General features: G+C 41.9%; 1 long non-coding RNA gene across 1 annotated transcript; it reads left to right on the top strand.

Moving 5' to 3' along the window:
• The first annotated feature begins 11984 nt into the window (after positions 1-11984).
• On the top strand, positions 11985-16550 carry LOC127426000 (uncharacterized). Its single transcript, XR_007894729.1, has 3 exons — positions 11985-13264; positions 13656-13804; positions 16458-16550. It is a non-coding gene; the product is annotated as an uncharacterized LOC127426000 (long non-coding RNA).
• The last annotated feature ends 2630 nt before the right edge of the window (positions 16551-19180 follow it).

A 19180-nucleotide genomic window follows, 5' to 3' on the forward strand; every position in this document is an offset into this window, starting at 1 on the left:
TATTATGCTTATGACAAAGCCTCTACTGTGACAATGGGCTACCCAGTAATAATTTACACTCATCATAAAGTAACAGAGTTGCTAGAGCAAGGGAGATTTGTTTTAACCCAAGCTAGGTGTTTGACATATTCAACAATGTTAACTTACCCAGACGTCACCATAAAGTGATGCACGACAGTAAACCCAGCCAATTACATTCCTCTAGAAGGAGAGGGAACACCTCATGAATGTGTAGCGGATTCCCTAGCTTTTACTCATTTAAGACCAGATCTAGAGTCAACACCGATCAGTGATGCAGAAGCAGACTATTTTGTCGATGGGTCATGTTTCAGAGACCATCTGGGAAATCATGCTGGGTATGCTATTGTCAAAAGAGAAGACAAAAACTTTGTCCCAGTTGTGGTGTAACATTGTGAACAACCATGCTCAGCACAGTACAAATCAGGTGGTGCAACTGTAAATACTTATAGAACTGAGATCTGGGAATCCCAAAAAGTTGAACCAAATTTTGAAAGGATCTCAGCACTCCACTCTCATATAGGTCACTGAGTGTAGTAACCTTCCTCCCAATCCATTCTGACCAGCAAAAAGGGGACTTATTGATGCATAATTTGGGGTTCAGCCATATGCTCGAGGCAACATTTAAATACATTTCTGAATTAAACACTTTGGACACCTTTGTCCATACTGAGTTAAAATGCTAGATAACGGGATGTAACTTAAGTTCTCCGATTAATTTGATATAAAGACTCTGCAATGGTGAAATAGGGGCAAGAACTTCCTGTTCTATACAGAACCAGGGAGGGGCTCTCTCAGGTGGAAGTGACCAATGAGCCAAATGTCTGAGACCAAATGCATAATAATAAAATAAAATCTTGGGTAGGCCTAGCCCACCTTTGTCAGTCGGCCTATGTAACTTATTGAAATGTAATTTGGGACACTTACCATTCCAAATGAAGGACTTCGCTATGTTGTCAAATTGCTTGAAATAAGAGAGGGGGACATCTATAGGGAGAGACTGTAGCAGGTAGTTGAATTTTGGAATACAATTCATTTTAATAACATTAACTTTCCCAATCATAGATAAATGCATTGAAGCCCACCTGCCCACATCGCTCGAAAACCGTTTTATTAAGGGGTCAAAATTAACTCTAACCGTATCACACATTTTGCTGGGAATAAAATGCCCAAATACATAATGCCCTGTTTGGGCCACTGGAAAGCACCCGGCTGGAAAGCCGTCGCTGGGCATTACGCTGTCAAAGCCAAAGCTTCGGATTTAGACCAATTGACTTTGTATCCTGAAAACTTAGAAAAGGAATTAATAATTCTGTGGAGGCAAGGCATAGATCTAGTAGGGTCAGAGACGAATAATAAAATATCATCTGCGTAAAGCAAAAGCTTATGCGCCACACCTCCCACCACCACCCCTGGAAAGTCCTCCTCCTTTCTTATCGCAGCTGCTAATGGTTCCAGGGCAAGACAGAACAATAATGGGGAAAGAGGGCAACACTGATGAGTGCCCCTATTCAAAGTAAAATAATCTGAAATTAATCCATTTGTTTGTACTGCCGCTACAGGGTATCTATAAAGTAACTTAATCCAACCAATAAATGTACTCCCAAACCTGTATATTTCCAAAATCTTAAAAAGATAATCCCATTCTACCATATCAAATGCCTTTTCGCCGTCAAGTGAGATGGCAGCGACCGGAGTCTGATCATTCGCCACTGACCACATGATATTGATGAAACGCCTAATGTTGTCAGAAGAGCTGTGGCCCCTAATAAACCCCACCTGATCTATATGTATAAGAGATGTCATAACTTTACTTAATCGATTAGCCAAAATTGACAGTATTTTTACATCTAGCTGGATCAGGGAAATTGGATGGTAACTCTTACACTCGCTTGGATCTTTGTCCTTTTTAAGGATCAGACTGATCCGGGCTTGTGTTGTTGGGCCTCATGTATTCAGATAGAAGACAAAGGCAGGCCTAACACAGTCGTAAAAACCTAACTCAAGCCCCCACATTCCAAGTCGTAAATTATACTGATAAAATCGTGCCAAAATCAAACAAAGGGAGTCCAAAAAAGACTACAAATCCCATGAAGCCTTGCTCACTAAAGGATCGAACTCTCAACTCCTATTGGATGAGACACACAACAGAACGTCCCTCAAACATGACATCATCAGGAGTTGAAATACCTCTGAAATGCTTTCGGGATTTGCTTCCAGCAACTTTGCTTGCAGTGTGTGGATGCAGTTCAACGCTGCTCTCATGTGCAACCTCGTGGCACAAGGAAGTAACATCCGACTTGAAACTGTGGCCATACAATCTCCATCTTGCTGGACGAGTTGAGATTACTCTGTGTTCAACCGAACACTCTAACGGATCCGAAGGAGACCGCCGAGCAATTTGCATCTTCATCCGTTTGCCCTACAGAAGTGAAGAGATTAAAGATTTCTCTTCCATCTTCAATCAAGTCGACATTTCTGAGTTCTCCGCCAGCCCGCCGAGAATCAACAGCCGTACCGCCCGCCGACAGTGCAAGGAAACGGCCTCCCGTCATCACCCGAGCCTCAAGGAACCGGGTCAGAGTTAAAGGACGGAGGAAAACACATTCTACCTGTGTCCTCATGCGATTCAAGTAAGAGGTTTACGTCTGGGCAGAGATAGAATATTATAGTGTGCTATTCTTGTGTTTCAAGGTTTTTGCTTGTACAGTTTACGGACCGCCATGTCCGCTCATTATTAATACTCAGGGTATTAATTATCACGATTTTGTTTTGCTGTATTGTGGTCCAACCAAATTGGACTGTTGTGCAATTTCGCCATCGCGGGTGAGACAGTTAAACTGAGTTCATCCATTAAATAGTCAAAGTACGCAGGACTGTTTATGAGCCGTCCACCGCATCTCTGAGCGATGAACTAACAGCTGCTTTCTCTCCCACGATCACGAAATCGGCTTTAGGGCTGTCACTTCTCTCTCTCTCTCTCGTACTAACCACACACATGCAGGCACGCGACCCCTCACAAACATTCTGGCACACATTTTGGCTCGTAGATAGCATAAATGCTAAAGCCCAGCTTTGTCCCTAAGCTATCGTACAAGCGGACACACGCGGTAACTGGTAGACGGCAGTCGCCATTGACTGGTTTCTCTCCACCCCCATTCATGGTCATATTCCCTGGCCGGAAGTCTCGTGTGACATACTCTCCACGAGAGTCACGTCCGCCATTTTGTGTGTGTCCCTCCTTACACACACACACACACACGCTGTCACACACACACCTTATGTGTTATAGGATTATTTTTATTTCCATATCTAATCATATCACTGTTTAGTTTGTAGTTGTAAGTCGGAAGTTTATTGACTGCAATGTATTAATTATTAATTGATATTACTGCATAAATAAACTTTGTTTATATTACAAAGAGAAGTGTTTTGGTTTGTTTTGCATACGCCTGTGTCATGCTGATGGGATGTCAGTGCTCGGATTCAAACCTTCATTCATTGTTTTTTTTTTCCCGAAAATCGATATTCTTCGGATGTCGATTTTCCTAAGAAAACAATCTAATATTGAGACTGTTTTACTATTTGGTTATTAGTCCCTGATTCCAGGGTGGTGCCCCGTCAATGTTAATCCTTATTAATATTCTATTGATTTTTGATAATTATCTTTGATGGTTGTTGAATTTGAATGATCAATAAGCTAGTGTTAATTTTAATTAATGTTTCATCAATGTTAACAATTAACGATTATCTTTGATAATTGTTGATTTAAAGGATTAAAAAAAAGCTAACATTGATTCTCATCAATGTTCTATTGATTTTAATAATTAATAATTATCTTTAATTGTTAATTATTGCTAATAACCAAACTTGCTCCTAAACGTAGCACACTACATTTACTGGAGCCCCATATGAGGTTTTAATGAGTTAGATTCAATTGATTAATTCAAATATTAATTAATAACTACAGAAATAATTATTAATTATTTCTGATAGTAACACTGATCTAAACAACCAGTAAAGCCCTACAGTGTCATGGTAGGGGGAAGCTTTCCGTTCTTTAATGATTCTATATAAACTTCTAGCAAAAGTGGAGCCAGTTCTGTAGCATGAGATCTAAACAATTCAGCGGCAAAACCATCTGTACCCGGAGCTTTGCCTGAAGGCAAGGCCTTAATTACTCCTCCAAGGTTATCTCAGATTCAAGATAATTTTTTTGCTCAGTCGTCCATTGAGGAAGTTCTAATGGTTCCACAAATTTTCTAATATATTTATCAGTAGACGAAGATGTGGAACTATAGAGATCAAGATAGCACTCTTTAAAAGCATTATTAATATTAATGGCTGAGGTATATATTCAAGTAATTAAATTAATATCATAAACGTGCGACTAGTCGACTAATGGCTTAAATTAACTCCTACTAGTCGACTAGGAAAATCTTTGGTCGAGGGCAGCCCTACTAACCTTATGTTTATGAGGCCCACCACTAGAACAGTTGCAGATGGAATTAAAGGCTTACATGAGACAATTAACTGCTATACATGAAGCCATTTATTCACAGGAACAGAACAGGGGACCCAGACAAGAAGAAGAAGTGCCCTCTCCCATAGTTCCTGGAGATCGAGTCTACCTGAGAGCTTTTAGGAGGAGATGGAATGAACCCAGAAGGGAAGAACCTTATAAAGTAGTAAAGGCAACACCAACAGCAGTGCAGGTATAAGGTAGTACAACGTGGTATCATTTGAATCACTGCACTAAAGCACCTAGACCAAGACTACCACCAGACCAAGTACATAGAGCAGAAGAGGATCAAGAAGGCCCAAACACAGCTCCCCCTGAGGCTGAAAGAGAACTTGAAGCCTATGGCCAAGAAAGGTAAGAACAAGGGGAAGGAAGTGAAGAGCAGGAAGGAGAGAACAGTAATGTTGTTACACCTCATTCTAGGGCAACTGAACATGCTGAAGCAAGAGATGAAGTACAGATGCAGGAGGATGTACCTCAGACAGTGGAGACATGACAGAAAGGTTCTGACATTAATATTAATGTTGATACACCTGATGCAGCAGTTACCCCAGACCCAAGGTTTCCCAGATACCAATCCCAAAGGCTATCCAGAGACCAATCCCCAGATCCAGGGCAGGAAGGTTCTCCCGAAATCAACTTCTCACCAGGGCTGGGAGACTTTCCCATAATTGACTTCTAAGCCCTTGAGGAGTCTTCTGAATGGACATAAGGTACTCGAGTAAATAAATCTATTTAAAAGAGGTATTTTAGCACCTCGATCTCTAGCCCCTCTTATGATGATTATGAAGACTATCAGGATCCTTATGGTGCTACAAATTACCAGTCTATAGCATTACAACCAAAATGCCCTACTGATGAATCCAAAAATCAGACTACAGAATTACCATTAGGAGTGACTAATAATGACACAGATTATGAAACTGACCTGTCATTGGAAACAGAAAGATTATTAGAAAGTGCATATCATAATGATTGGTTTAAGTGGGCAGAATATACAGCAAAACAATCAGGAATGTCTAACTGCCTGTTATATTCACCATCACCTTTGAAAGAACTCATAGTGGTGCCCAACCCACATGATTATACACAGTGTGCTGTAGGTTCTACTGGTTGTTTAGATCAGTGTTACTATCAGAAAAATTAATAATTATTTCTTTAGTTATTAATTAATATTTAAATTAAATAATAGAATCGAACTCAAAGCTTCATACGGGGCACCAGTATATGTAGTGCGCTACGTTCAGGAGCGGGTTTGGTTATTAGCAATAATTAATAATTATCAAAGATAATTATCAATTATTAAAATCAATAGAACATTGATTTGAATCAATGTTAGCTCTTTTAATCCTTCACATCAACAGTCAAAGATAACCATCAAATTCAGTAGAATATTAATTATTATCAAAGATAATCATTAATTATTAAAATCAATGGAACATTGATTAGAATTAACACTAGCTTATTGATCTTTCAAATTCAACAATTATCAAAGATAATTATCAATTATCAAAATCAATAGAATATTAATAAGGATTAATATCACCAGGGCACCACCCTGGAATCAGGGACTAATAACCAGACAGCATAACAGTCTCAATATTAGATTTTTCTTAAGAGAACATCGACATTCAAAAGGAAACAATGAAGGCTTGTATCCGAGCACTGACATCCCTTGCCAGCATTTGACACAGATGTATGCAAAACAAACCAAAAACACTTCTCTTTGAAATATAACAAGTTTATTTATGCAGTAATATCAATTAATAATCAACACAATGCAGTCAATAAACTTCCGACTTACAACTACAAACTAAACAGTGACATGATTAGATATGGTAACCAAAATAATCCTATAACACATGAGAGGAAGGTGTGTGTTTGAATGGGTTTGTGTGTGTGTGTGTGTGTAAGGAGTGATGTGCACAAAATGGCGGACGTGACTCTCGTGGAGTGCACGTCACACGAGATTTCCGGCCAGAGACTATGGCCGCGAATGTGGGCGGAGAGAAGCCGGTTAATGGCGTCTGCCCGTTTACCACGTGTCTCCGCTTGTACGATAACTTAGGGACAAAGCTGAGCTTTATCACGAAGTTATCTACTAGCCAAAAGTGTGTGCGAGAATGTTTGTGAGGGGTCACATGTGTGTGTGGTTAGTACGAGAGAGAGAGAATAAAGTGGCGGCACCAAAGCCAGTTTCGCGATCGTGAGAGAGAAAGCATCTGTTAGTTTATCACTCAGAGACACGGTGGACAGCTCGTAAACCGTCCCGCGGTCTTTGGTTCTTTAATGGAGAAACTCAGTGTGCCGGTCTCACCCGCGATGCCGGAAATACACAACAGTCCACTGCTGCTGATTCTTGGTGGGCTGGCGACGTCGACTTGATTGAAGAGGGAAGAGAAATCTTTTTATTTGATGGGCCGAATAGTTCTTGTCGGTTCACAGTAACCTGTGGGTTACGCCATCCATGTATTCCTGATAGGAAAGAAAACGGTTGCACAGTCCATACAGTTCATTAGAGATCACAGAGGCTTTATCATCTGGACAGAGATTGAGGCACATCTGGGCATAGAACTTCTAGCTAAATCTAAAACTACATTCATCACACATAAACATTTCAAGTTATTCGTAGGCACAGCATTAACCGTAACACAATCCTTTGTTGTTCTTTGGTCATAACACAAAATCAAAGTAGGACCTGACAATGGTTACTAGGACCAAAATGTTAGAGGAAAGGAAAGGAGGGTTAAAGATTAAAAGGCTTACCCTTGGAAATGATTAGGGTTAACCTGTGGGATGGGCTCAGACTGGTGTGTAAAACGCAGCTGTACGAGAAGGAGGGAGTCCAGTCTGGCCTGTAGGTTTTGAATGTACCTGTACATGGCATGTGCAATAATTGCCGTGATGATCTAACCACTAAGGAGGAGCCAGAGGGCAACCAAACTGATAGGGTGTTCTTGGTAAGATGACGATCTGCTTATGTGACTAGGAAATATAGTGGTTACGCCAGTCGGTTTGAGACTGAACTTCACTAATTTCGTCCCTTCAGCCTGAAGCTGCTGTTGAAGGGTGTCATCAATGGTGAGGTTGTGACCTCTAAATGCGTCCATGATCTCAATTTCTGCATCATGTTTGTCGACATTGAGATGATGGAGGACAATATTGTCAATGTGCACAGTGGCTCCTTGGGGAACCATTAAGAATACCATTTGGTTTGGTAGCCTTAGTTTAGTGGCTGAATCATGGCGGTCGTATGACATTGGGACTTCGGTGGCTGGGGTGTTAACGAGCCAGCGATGCCTGCTCACTCTACCCTTGTCTCTGTTCCTTCATCTTTTATGGACATGCTACCTTGACACTTGTTAAGGGAATTCGGCTCTTAGGCCGCATAGGTAGTTAGTCACCTCTCTATCAAAGGGTTGTGTTTGGATAAACCCATTGAATGTCTTTTGTCTTGGTCCACATGTTTAGGTTAGGGATAAGGTAGAGCGAGGGGTCCTCTTCATGGTAGGTGAGTGTTGGTGGTGTTTTGATGTGAATGTGTGCATTACCTCTCTGAAAACCAACATTAAATACGGACTTTAGTCTGTATATATTCTGCCTTTCTATGATGGTAGATTGAGGATAAATCCTATTTCGAGGTTCTGAGGATTTACATGGATTGGAATTGCACTGCCAAGACTATATGCCAGGTGTATCTGTGAAGGTTGCACAACGGAGGTAGTAGCAGATCTAAGGATTTGTTCGACAAGGTCTAGGGAGACCAGGTAAGGATCTAATTTCTAGATCTAGGATCTAGACTGAGGATCTAATTTCCCTGAGGTCCTGCATTAGATCTCTAACAGTATGCACATAAGTTGTCTTCTCTGACAAAGTCCCTAAAGCGTACAAAGTGTTATTGATAAGAGCGGAGTGCAAATTTACAGTGACTATAGTACCCTGAAGGGTTTTACCCAGGCCCTGTAATTGTTCTTGTTGGAGTCGTCATCTCTTCTGGATTTTTGGATGATGGCAACTTGTCCATCTTAAGCTGGCGATCTGTTTTCTGGACCAAGCGGTCTTGGTATGTCAACCTGAGCCCACATGTGTCCACGACAGCAGTCAATGAGCGGAGCCAGTCGGTTCAGTAGGTCCTGGCCAATTAACAGTGGTTCCATATTAATGGGACATATGTAAACAGGGTCTATTAGCATCATCCCTTGAAAGGTGTCAATCCAGGCCCGTTTTGTGATAGATGACCTATCTTGCGTGTAGCTTGTGATGTTTACGTTGCAGGTCTCTGTCTATAACGGATTGCCATGGGAGAGCTTTGCTCTAGCCACCTCTGCGAAGGTGTTGGAACCCATTAGACTTATTTCGGAACCAGTGTCGAGTAATGCATGGGAGCTGATGCGCCCATGTGTCAGGTGTTGCCCTTACGGTACAGATCACCCAAGAAGGTCAGAAAAGGAGGGTGTGGCGTGTTAAGTGACTGTTTTGGGGAGCAACTTGGACCCTGTTCCCCTTTCCCCAACCTACAAAGTAAACTTTGTCATTAACGGGAGGGGCTACATCGTCTAGTCATACTGACGGGGTTTCAGTGCCGTGTTCCTTTGAGGAGTTCGGCGGACCTGGTGAACGATGGTGCACATCAAGCTTCGTTACTAACTCAGTCAAGCATCTCCTTATATCCTCCATTTCCTTTCTCAAATCTTGATCTCTGAGGGGGTTTGAAACCTTTTCTACCCACCCACCTTCTTGTTTGGGTTTTTGTTGGAACCATGCCTTTCCTTTCGGCCGGCGAATGTTTTGTCGTTTAGGCCTGCCGTGACCCTGGGGGTGTGTCTGGTCACCACCCCTCTGGTTCTGTTGCCTACCCTGCTGGTGGGGTGATCGGCGCCTCTGGGGTCCTGTTCTAGCATTCACTTTAACGCGAGGCATTTCGTTGCCTTCAAGCACTAGGTCTGCATATTCTGAGGCTTGGATCCCCAGGGCTCTGGCATCACCTTCGTGCCCTCGGGCAGGGCGCACACGTGTCTTCCGTGCCTGTTACGCGTACCTTCTGATTTTCTGCATGGTGGGGTTGCCTGTTCTGCAGTGCATCGTGGCGTCATATCGCATGCTCTCGTGGAGGTTGTGAAGGAAGAGAGGCTTGAAAGCCTGTTCCTCCTCCAGACCTGGTGCGCTACTTCCTTGGAAGTACGTGGTTCTCAGGCGTCTGTAATACTCACGTGGAGGCTCATGCCTCTTCTGGGTGATGGCGAAAGCACCTATGGTAGCGGAGGTTTCGTCGATATACAGCGAATACTCCTCACGTAGGGCTTTACACAGCGCTGAGTAGCGGTTTTGGGTACCAGTCGGTAGCGTTTTCATGAACACATGGATACTCCTTACCGTGGTCTTCCATATGAGCTTGAGTTTTTCATGCGATGAAGCATAAGGCAAGTCAACCAGACAGTGCTCAATTTCTCTGAGATAATTGTTGATGTTTGAATCTCAATTACTTGGGTCAAAGCGCTCTACGTCCCCTGCGAGGGACTCGAGTTGTCGGATGTGCAAGCCTTGGTGTTGGTATGACCACGGGTCGTCCGAGTCATCCGAAACACCATAGTCACTCGGATCGCTATAACGATGAGGACGACTTCCTCCCCTTCGTGGTGGGGAAGGAGTCCAGTCGACACGTGGGGGTGGACTCTGGGTTGTGTACAGCTCCCTGGCTAATGGGATCTTCGAGCCACTTACACCACTCTGGGCTTTGAAATAACCCCCCCCCCCCTCCGTGGTGTGGAATCAGTCTGTTTGAAACGTAAGGTGGTGTGACTGAAAACTGTAAGGAGGGGCACCTGCATCCAACCAGCGGGCCACTGGAGGAGCTTGAAAGGTGTTTCGGAGGACGAAGTCAGAGACTGTACCACTAGGGGCAGCTTGGCTCTTAGCGTGTGTCCCTGGTTTCTCAGGGGCACATTTCTACACATAGCGCTAAAGAGGGGGCCCTCTTCTATGTCAGATGTTGTGCTGTGCGTTTCAGCTGCACTTACCTGATCTGACTCTACTCTTAGCTGGGCAGCTTGAAGCTGCCTACGCAGGGTTTCGTTTTCCTCCTGCATCCGGGCATTAGCTTCCTGTGCCTGGACTTTCTCAGCTTGGGTGCACCTAACTTCTTGGTGCAGGCTGAGATTTTCCCTCTGCACCGCTTGGTAGCTGCTCTGCAGCTGGGCGAGCTGGGCCTGGTGCTCTGCAGTTTGCAGTTGGGTTCTGCGGTGATGAAGAAGGAACATTTGGCCCACTAGGTCCGGGATTGTGCTCTTTGGCTTCCCGACCGGGTTGTTGACATAATCAACTAGTTCCTGCAATGCTTCGTCACAACGAATAATATTGTAGCCGTTAAGGTTATCTCTCTCCACTACGGAGCCAATGCCGGTTTCGCGATCATGGGAGAGAAAGCATCTGTTAGTTTATCACTCAGAGACACGGTGGACTTTTCTTAAACCGCCCCACGGTCTTTGGTTCTTTAATGGATAAACTCAGTGTGCCGGTCTCACCCGCGATGCCGGAAATACACAACAGTCCAATGTGGTTGGACTACAACACAGCAAATCTCATTCGTGATAACAGTACATTACAGTAATACCTTGAGTATTATTAGCAGCAATGAGCGGACTCGGCGGTCCAAGCAATAAACTTGATACACAAGAATAACACACTATAATATTCTATCTCTGCCCAGACGTAAACCTCTTACTTGAATCTCATGAGGATGCAGATGAATGTGTGTTCATCCGTCCTTTAACTCCGACTCGGTTCCTCGAGGTTCGGGTGATGACGGGAGGCCATTTCCTCACTCTGTCGGCGGGCGGTACGGCTGCTGATTCTCGGCGGGCTGGCGGAGAAATCAGCAATGTCGACTTGATTGAAGAGGGAAGAGAAATCTTTTTCTCTTCACTTCTGCAGGCAAACGGATGAAGATGCGGATTGCACGGCGGTCTCCTTTGGATCCGTTAGAGTGTTCGGTGGAACACAGAGTAATCTCAACTCGTCCAGCGAGATGGAGATTGTATGGCCACAGTTTAAAGTCAGATGTTACTTCCTTGTGCCACGAGGCTACACCTGAGAGCAACGATGAGCTGTGTCTACACATCGCGAGCAAAGTTGCTTGAAGCAATGCTCGGAAGGATCTCAGAGTTATTTCTACTCCCGATGACGTCATGGTTGAGGGCCGTTCTGTTGTGTGCCTCATCCAATAGGAGTTGAGAGTTCGATCCTTTAGTGAGCAAGGCTTCATGGGATTTGTAGTCTGTTTTGGACTCCCTTTGTTTGATTCTGGTGCGGTTTTTATCAGTAAGATTTATGACTGTGTGTGGGCCACAGTCAGGTTTTACGACTGTGTTAGGCCTGCCTTTGTCTTCTATCTGAATACATGAGGCCCAACAGAGCACAACATTATTTACAAAATTGCAGTAAATAACATAGAATATTTCTGCCCAGCTGAGTGTTTGGCAATATTAGGAGCTCCTGAATTCTATGCATATTATGAAACTAATGGTTGGGGAGATTAATGTAAAAGCTTAGATGTTAGAGTAACTGCAAGAAAAAGAGAAAACCCTTTAGCATATGTTATAAACCCCAGACTTGAATATGAGTGTTTTAACAGATCTATTGGAAAGGTTAAAGGTTAATGTGCATCTGGATGAAAAAATGCATGAACAAAAAATAATTCTCTCTATGCAATATTTGCAAAAGCCACAATACAGGGAGATACAATAACAGGACCCCCAAGATGTACAAATAAAACTGGGCAAAGAGGCCATGTAGAAGATGTAAACCAAACTGTAGTGCCTCCTGTGATAAAATTATATGAAGAACAAACAGTTGCCATAGCAGACTATTGTTGGGTTTGTGGTGGAAAATGACTGTGGGCCACATTACCAAAACATTGGAAAGGAATATGCACCAGAGTAAGACTAGCACAATGTTAACATGGGACCCAAAAGAATCTGAAACCCAGACTGAATTTAGAAAAACTGTATAGTACAAACATAGAGTAAAAAGAGTATACCAGCCAGACCCTAATGTATACATAGACGCAAACCAAGAGGAATACCACAGGAATTTAAAGCTAGAAATGAAATAAAATCAGGCTTTGAGTCTGTTTTTGTATGGATAACACCCAACAAGAATGCAGAATGGATTAATTACATGTATTACAATCAGTAAAGATTCATTAATTACACTGATGAAGCATTAAAAGCTTTAGGTGACCAGTTAGCTGCAACAAGCAAAATGACATGGCAAAATAGACAGGCACTAAATTGGCTATTGGCAGAAAAAGGAGGTGTCTGTGTAATGTCTGGAGCTGACTGTTGTACTTATATCCCAAATAATACAGCTCCTGATGGATCTTTTACTGCAGCAATGAAGAAGTTGAAAAATCTAAGGGAAGAGGTGACTGCGAATGCAGGAAGAGATCAGCATTTTGGAAACTGGTTTGACAACCTATTTGGAGCTTGGGGAGAATGGCTTACTAAAGTGGGAACAATAATAGATGTAGCTGTTGCTATTTTTGTGTTGCTGTTTTGTTGTGTTGTGCCTTTTCTCAGATCAATGATGGCCATTGCTGCAGCCAAACAGATGGTCAATGTGTCTGTGAAACCTTCTGGAATTGACATTGGGGCTACTGTGTACCCCATAAGTTCTAGGCTTGACAAACTGGACGAAATAATGTGAAACTTCTCTACACACAGAGTGGTAGGGAAGGAGAGCCTTTTATTTTTGACTCTTTATTTTCAATTTTCTATTGTTTCTGGATAGCAAGGGAGTCAGCATACTCATTGTATTTTCTTTTATTCAAAATTAGGTAGTACTTTAGAATGGATAGAGTAGGCAGGAAGATAGAGGTTGTTATGTTTATTATTTTGGCATATGCCCTTTCCTGAAGTTATTACTCTTTTACTTTTTGAATCTTTCTGAAGTAATTTATTATTTTCCTTTAAAACACTCAATTTATGATGTTCGTTGTTTAATCAAGCTATGCATTTTTTGAATATCATTTTTTAAATCATTTATGAAGGTACTATTAACCAAGTAAATTACTTTTAAATGAAGTATAGTATGCATTTATAAACTTTGAAAAACACAGGAAGTAACACTGGAGGGTCAGGGGATATGACATGAAGAAAGGATCGACAAGCACCTCAGTGCTTAACCGCAAGAGCATGACTCTACTGGTGGTTTAAAAACCCGCTGTCTGCTCCAACACCACCAGATAGCAGGCTACTGGAAATATCTGTGAGTTCCTCTGGCATCGTGGGACATATCATTATACCGAATAATCTGCTGATATTGTTTAATCACTGAAATATGTTAATCTACTGAAATAAATCTAATCAATGTAAGCGCAGCGTAGTTCTAGCGGGAAGACTAGCAGCTGTACATCATCGCGCCAATAGCTAGGTAACTCCTAGCCAATCACATGTAAGCCAATGCTTTATAAGTCTGCTCACAATCTATCACATTGCTGTTTCAGTGTGCTAACACAGCAACATCATTCTATAGCACTGTCTGACGTCGAGTCCATTTTGCTCTCCACTAGCTAACATCCAGCTATGGACACAGACTTATTCACTGCTCCTTACCTTTATCCAGGATCAGCAGCTCCTCGCCACAACACACGTCTGCAAATTTCCGGACTTTCAGTGGGATCGTGCCCTTTCTGAATCATAATAGACATGTTCTGACCTCTCCAAGCCACAGGAGAATCAGTGCACAGAACATCTCTGGAAGCCTGCCTTCCCTTCCCAACGACGCTGTCTCTTCATCTCAACTTCTGCCCGCATCAAACCCATGGGGAGTAAACAATCAGCAAACTATGATTTGTGTAATTTGTATCACATGATTTGTATCGCAGTGTTTTCTTAATCTATACATACTTCCACGTTCTCATCAGAAGCACCACTGTTGGGGCGCGCTTCTGACACCTTGCGGTAGGCTCCGCATTGCATTCCCTTATTCATCATATAATTTCATTCCCAGTGCAATGTATATTGCCTATATGATCAGGTCATACAGGGGGTAATTCCTTTTTCACTGCATATTTATGTTTTATTACTCATTCAGGCATTATTATGTGCAGTAATTTGTATTGTATGTCTTCATAAATAATTCACTTTCATCTTTGGTCAGACCATGTTTCAATCCATGGGGATCTTCAAGCATTGGGGCTTCATCAATGTTCAAAATTTCAAAGCTCATGAGTTTAACAGTCATGTCAGCCTAACTACATTAATTTAAGTATCAATGCATTTCAGTATGATGCTGTTCACTTTTAAAGCACGTGGTCGGGGATGTTACATTTAGTAGCAAGTAAGTAGATTTCGCAATCACTGGATAAAACCTGTGCCGAATCAAGCTCACTAATTTCATCTTGCTACTGTTAATTTCTGTTCCTGCTGGTAAATCATAGCTCCCTCCAAATGCTTTTGTTATTTCTTCAACAATGTTGCCAAATGCCTTATTTATTTTAAAGTTATCAATGTATTCGTTTTGCTCCACTCAATGTACGTAGGTGTGCATATATATGTATATATTCAAAGCAGCTCTTGTCAGCAGCAGGCAGTTGGATTCGTTCCTCTGGACATCACAGTGCCGGATAGGTGTTCTCGCAGCAGATACCGAAATTCAGTCCACTGGAGCTGCATGTCATGGACCATGCATGGTCTGGTGGTTTTATGGGCAAAAATATATATATATATATAAAAAAAAGGCAGATATCAATGACGCTTTCAAAATCATGCTCATTCACCCTGCCGACTGGCCCCTCTAAATTTCCATGGCAGTCAAAATTTTATTTTGCTGTCCGACTCACTTTCGGGTGCAGAAGTAGCCCTCACATGGAAATTCTCTATCGAAAGGCCTATACTGGATCCTTCTCAATCACATTAAGCTCCCCTTCATACTACACCTGCTCATCGATCACTCCGCTGCCCCACCCCTATTTATGGACGTTTTATCAAGCTTTTTCACAAGTTGGGTGAAATTCCCTGCCACCCCTCTCAGACCTCCTGCTGGATTAAGCCCCTCCTTACTACCCCATTTAAATTCTGCTCCAACTCTCATGCAGAAAGGACTTGCCCGGTCCACGCTTCCTAAAACTTCCTACAAGTTTTCATACCTATCTGGTGGTGGTTGGTGGCTCTCTCTCACCACATCTTTCCCTACACAATGATTCAATTCAAGCACGTACATCGTTTTGCAAGGATAACGCTTAACTATATCTACCCTCCTCACCAGGGCTTCCATAATCTCAAGCATGGTTTCCTTTGCATAGATATTGCACAAGCCAGCTCACCCTCGCTGGAAAGCTCACACTATCATGGGATATCTTTCAACAGGGTATTGCACGACAACATCGCCATTATTGTATGGCTTTATGTATGCTGTTCACCTTGGCAAAGATAACCATTAAACAACAGCCGCCCTCATTGGAGGGCTTGAGCCTCATGGGATATCTTTCAATGAAGGGTATTGCATGCAACATCGCCATTATCGTATGGCTTTATGCATGTTGTTCAGCTTTCGGCAAAGATATCTCAAACAACTCTCCCTCATCGGAGGGTTTTCATAATCAAATGTTGTTTATCTTTCAACAAAGATACTGCACAGCAACGCTGGCCTAACGTAGGGCCTCATGCCACGTTGTTTGTCTTTGGCAAAGATTCTGCACAACCAGGGGCTCCTAGTCGGAGAGCCCAAAATCGCACTCAAGGACAAGGATAAAATTAAACTTAAAAAAACCCCGGACAAGGACAAAATCAAACTAAAGGAGAAAAAAAAAAATGCATGGCTTTTCCTATTACAAAAGTATTGCACAACCATGCCAGAGATATCGCACACCATGTCAGATCTAGGTGTTCACATCTCTCCTTTTTTCCCTCTTCTCCAGAATGAATGCCTAACACAAGACCTGGTTTATACCAGACTGGATCTTCTCTTCTGGGGGTAGTATTCTACTTTCTCCCTCTTTTGGGGTAGGCTCCTCGCCCCTGCCTCCTATCTCCGGCAGGATATGATGGTTCCGAGTACAACTTCTTCGGACCGCCAGACGGGGCTTACGCCAAAGAGAGACATTACATTTCTGTTTTATATTCATCAAATAAATGTCATAAATTTCACTCAAGTCTGCGAGTCTTCCTGATAGAACTTAAGTACTCTACATAATGCAAGGCTAAATCTGCACGCACATGCTTTTATACAAGAAGTTGATTTGTTTTTGATGTCACCCCCAAGAAGGAACTTAGTTAGGGAGATGAGATATTTTACTCCCTCCTAGCCAAATGTGGGGGAGGTGTTTGGTCTTATTTCTCCTCCGAAGTGCAATTCCATAAAAGCAGTCATTGTTAGAGGAATGTGTGACTTACTGTACATTGGTCACTTGGGAGGAATGAATGAGACTGACTTGTGAGGTTGCACTCTGGGTAAGGGCAATAGTGGTGCGACTGTGAGAAGTCTCAAAGGGGGTAATATATAGTATATTTTAAATATCAAATATAGAAATAAGGTACTAATATAGAAAAGTTTGGGCATTATGTAAACCAGAAACATGTTCACGAGGCTGTATGGCCTACGTGGCTATGCTATGGGAAACACACATATGTTGTCTTAACTTACAGTGCATCCGGAAAGTATTCAGAGCGCTTCACTTTTTCCACATTTTGTTATGTTACAGCCTTATTCCAAAATGGATTAAATTCATTATTTTCCTCCTATTATCTTCCTGTAATGTGTACACTCAGCAATATTAAATATAGAATGGTACACAGTGGAAAAAGCATTCCTTAGACACTGGATGGCACAGCCAATAAGCCAAGTTAAATATTATGCTTAGACTGTTATATTCTATTTACTTAAAATGTATACTTTCATAATAAATGAATTTAAAAGTTATTTAAAAAAAAATAAGCTGAGTGTTAAGATTCCACACTTAAAAAAGTCAGATAATCTGTTAAATAATGGTGGCAAACAGAGACTGATAGAGAAGTGAGCTCATTGGTTAAGATAAAAGAAATGTATGTTTATTGGCTCAAAAGAGATAACAGAAATGTATAAAAATGAAAGTTTGGTACTGGATAGTCAGATTGTCAGCAGGCCTTCTCGGGTTTGTTGGTTTGCTCAAACTCTAACCTTTGACACCTGGAACTCCTGACTTCGAGAGTTTTCTTACTGAGAGGGAAAAGAGACTTCAATACTCCACAACAGCTTTAAGTGACATAATTTGAAAGCGAAGAGTGCCAGATCTCGCTGACGAGTCGACTGTCATTACTACCGCTATCGCCATTGAGAGAGATCCTTATGGATTTAAAAACATGAGATGTTCTGCATGTCCGTATGATTGCTTAATTTATTAATCAGGAAAGGAGGACTGATTTTCATTTCAAGCAAATTGGTAAGTGCTTTTTGCATTGTTATAGCAACATCAGGAGTTTTCTAAGTGTAAATTAGGCTGCTTGAGCATTCAGTGTCAGTTTTGAAAAGTAGTGCTGCATTCCATTAAACTCGGGAAGTCGGATTTTACAACTTCCTACTAGGAAAATTGCAATGGAATGCATCTTGAAGTCAGAATTACAACTTGTAGGCCTGTGCAGAAATTCTCAACTCCGATTTCACCGAGATGCAGGGGCATGATGTCACACAAACATGTCGACACTCAGGGAGGTATACAAAGTAAGTGATAAACATTCACTTTATTAAGTAATATCGATAAATGAGTTCGTTTCCACATTACATGATATTAAAGCTTGTTTATCAAACACCTGCAGAAACAGGTGTATAATACATTATAATCTCTTTTGATAATCGTACACCTGAAGCACAAATGCTAGCGCTGCAGCAATGTTTATCAGTTGGGTTGCTAGGAGACATCTCTAATGAGAGTCAAATCCCTGCTAAGTGAACGGAAGCATTGCAGTTTTGTTTCCTTAAATGTCATCTTCCGAATATCGGGGAATGGAATGGTCGGAGATATCAAGTAGGAATATCCCACATCCAACTTCAATGGAACGCATCATAACCGTGTACCCTTACGAAACTAAATTTATTGCAAGCAACATTTAAATCACGAATATTATTAGACAGATTTTTCCAGGTATTATAGACCTCCTTGGTAGATTCATATGAAAAATTATGATTTTTGAATGTCTGTTCGGGAGACGTTCATTTCACAAAACAGTCATGCTGCAGTTAAAATTAGGCTTGCTTGAGCATTAAGCATCGTTTCAAGTTCTGGCTTTCATGTGTGGATGTGTTTTTAAAATGTCAGTTGGTATTATTATTTAGCTGCAACATAATGTATGATGACCAAAGGCATAGGGTGTCTTATTCATTGTGAAACTGTGTTTTCTTAATAGCATGAATCACACTGAAGGCCTAGACTTTTAATGTGGGCCGCCACTGATAATTGGATGTCTCCTTCGCTGTGGAGGATTGAATTCTCAATGCACCTTGTTGTATTGTATATGTTGTCATGATCTATGACCTTGTTTTATGGCTGCTACTCTGCTAGCTAGAAACATTGTTTCCTGTGCCAGTTACTGACTGCCCTATATGTTCCACACTGCCATGTAGTTGCATGTCGTGTTTATACACCTTGCTTCACAGCTTATTAATTAG

Source organism: Myxocyprinus asiaticus, chromosome 35 (genome assembly GCF_019703515.2).
Source record: "Myxocyprinus asiaticus isolate MX2 ecotype Aquarium Trade chromosome 35, UBuf_Myxa_2, whole genome shotgun sequence".
In the NCBI taxonomy this organism is placed as follows: Eukaryota; Metazoa; Chordata; class Actinopteri; order Cypriniformes; family Catostomidae; genus Myxocyprinus; species Myxocyprinus asiaticus.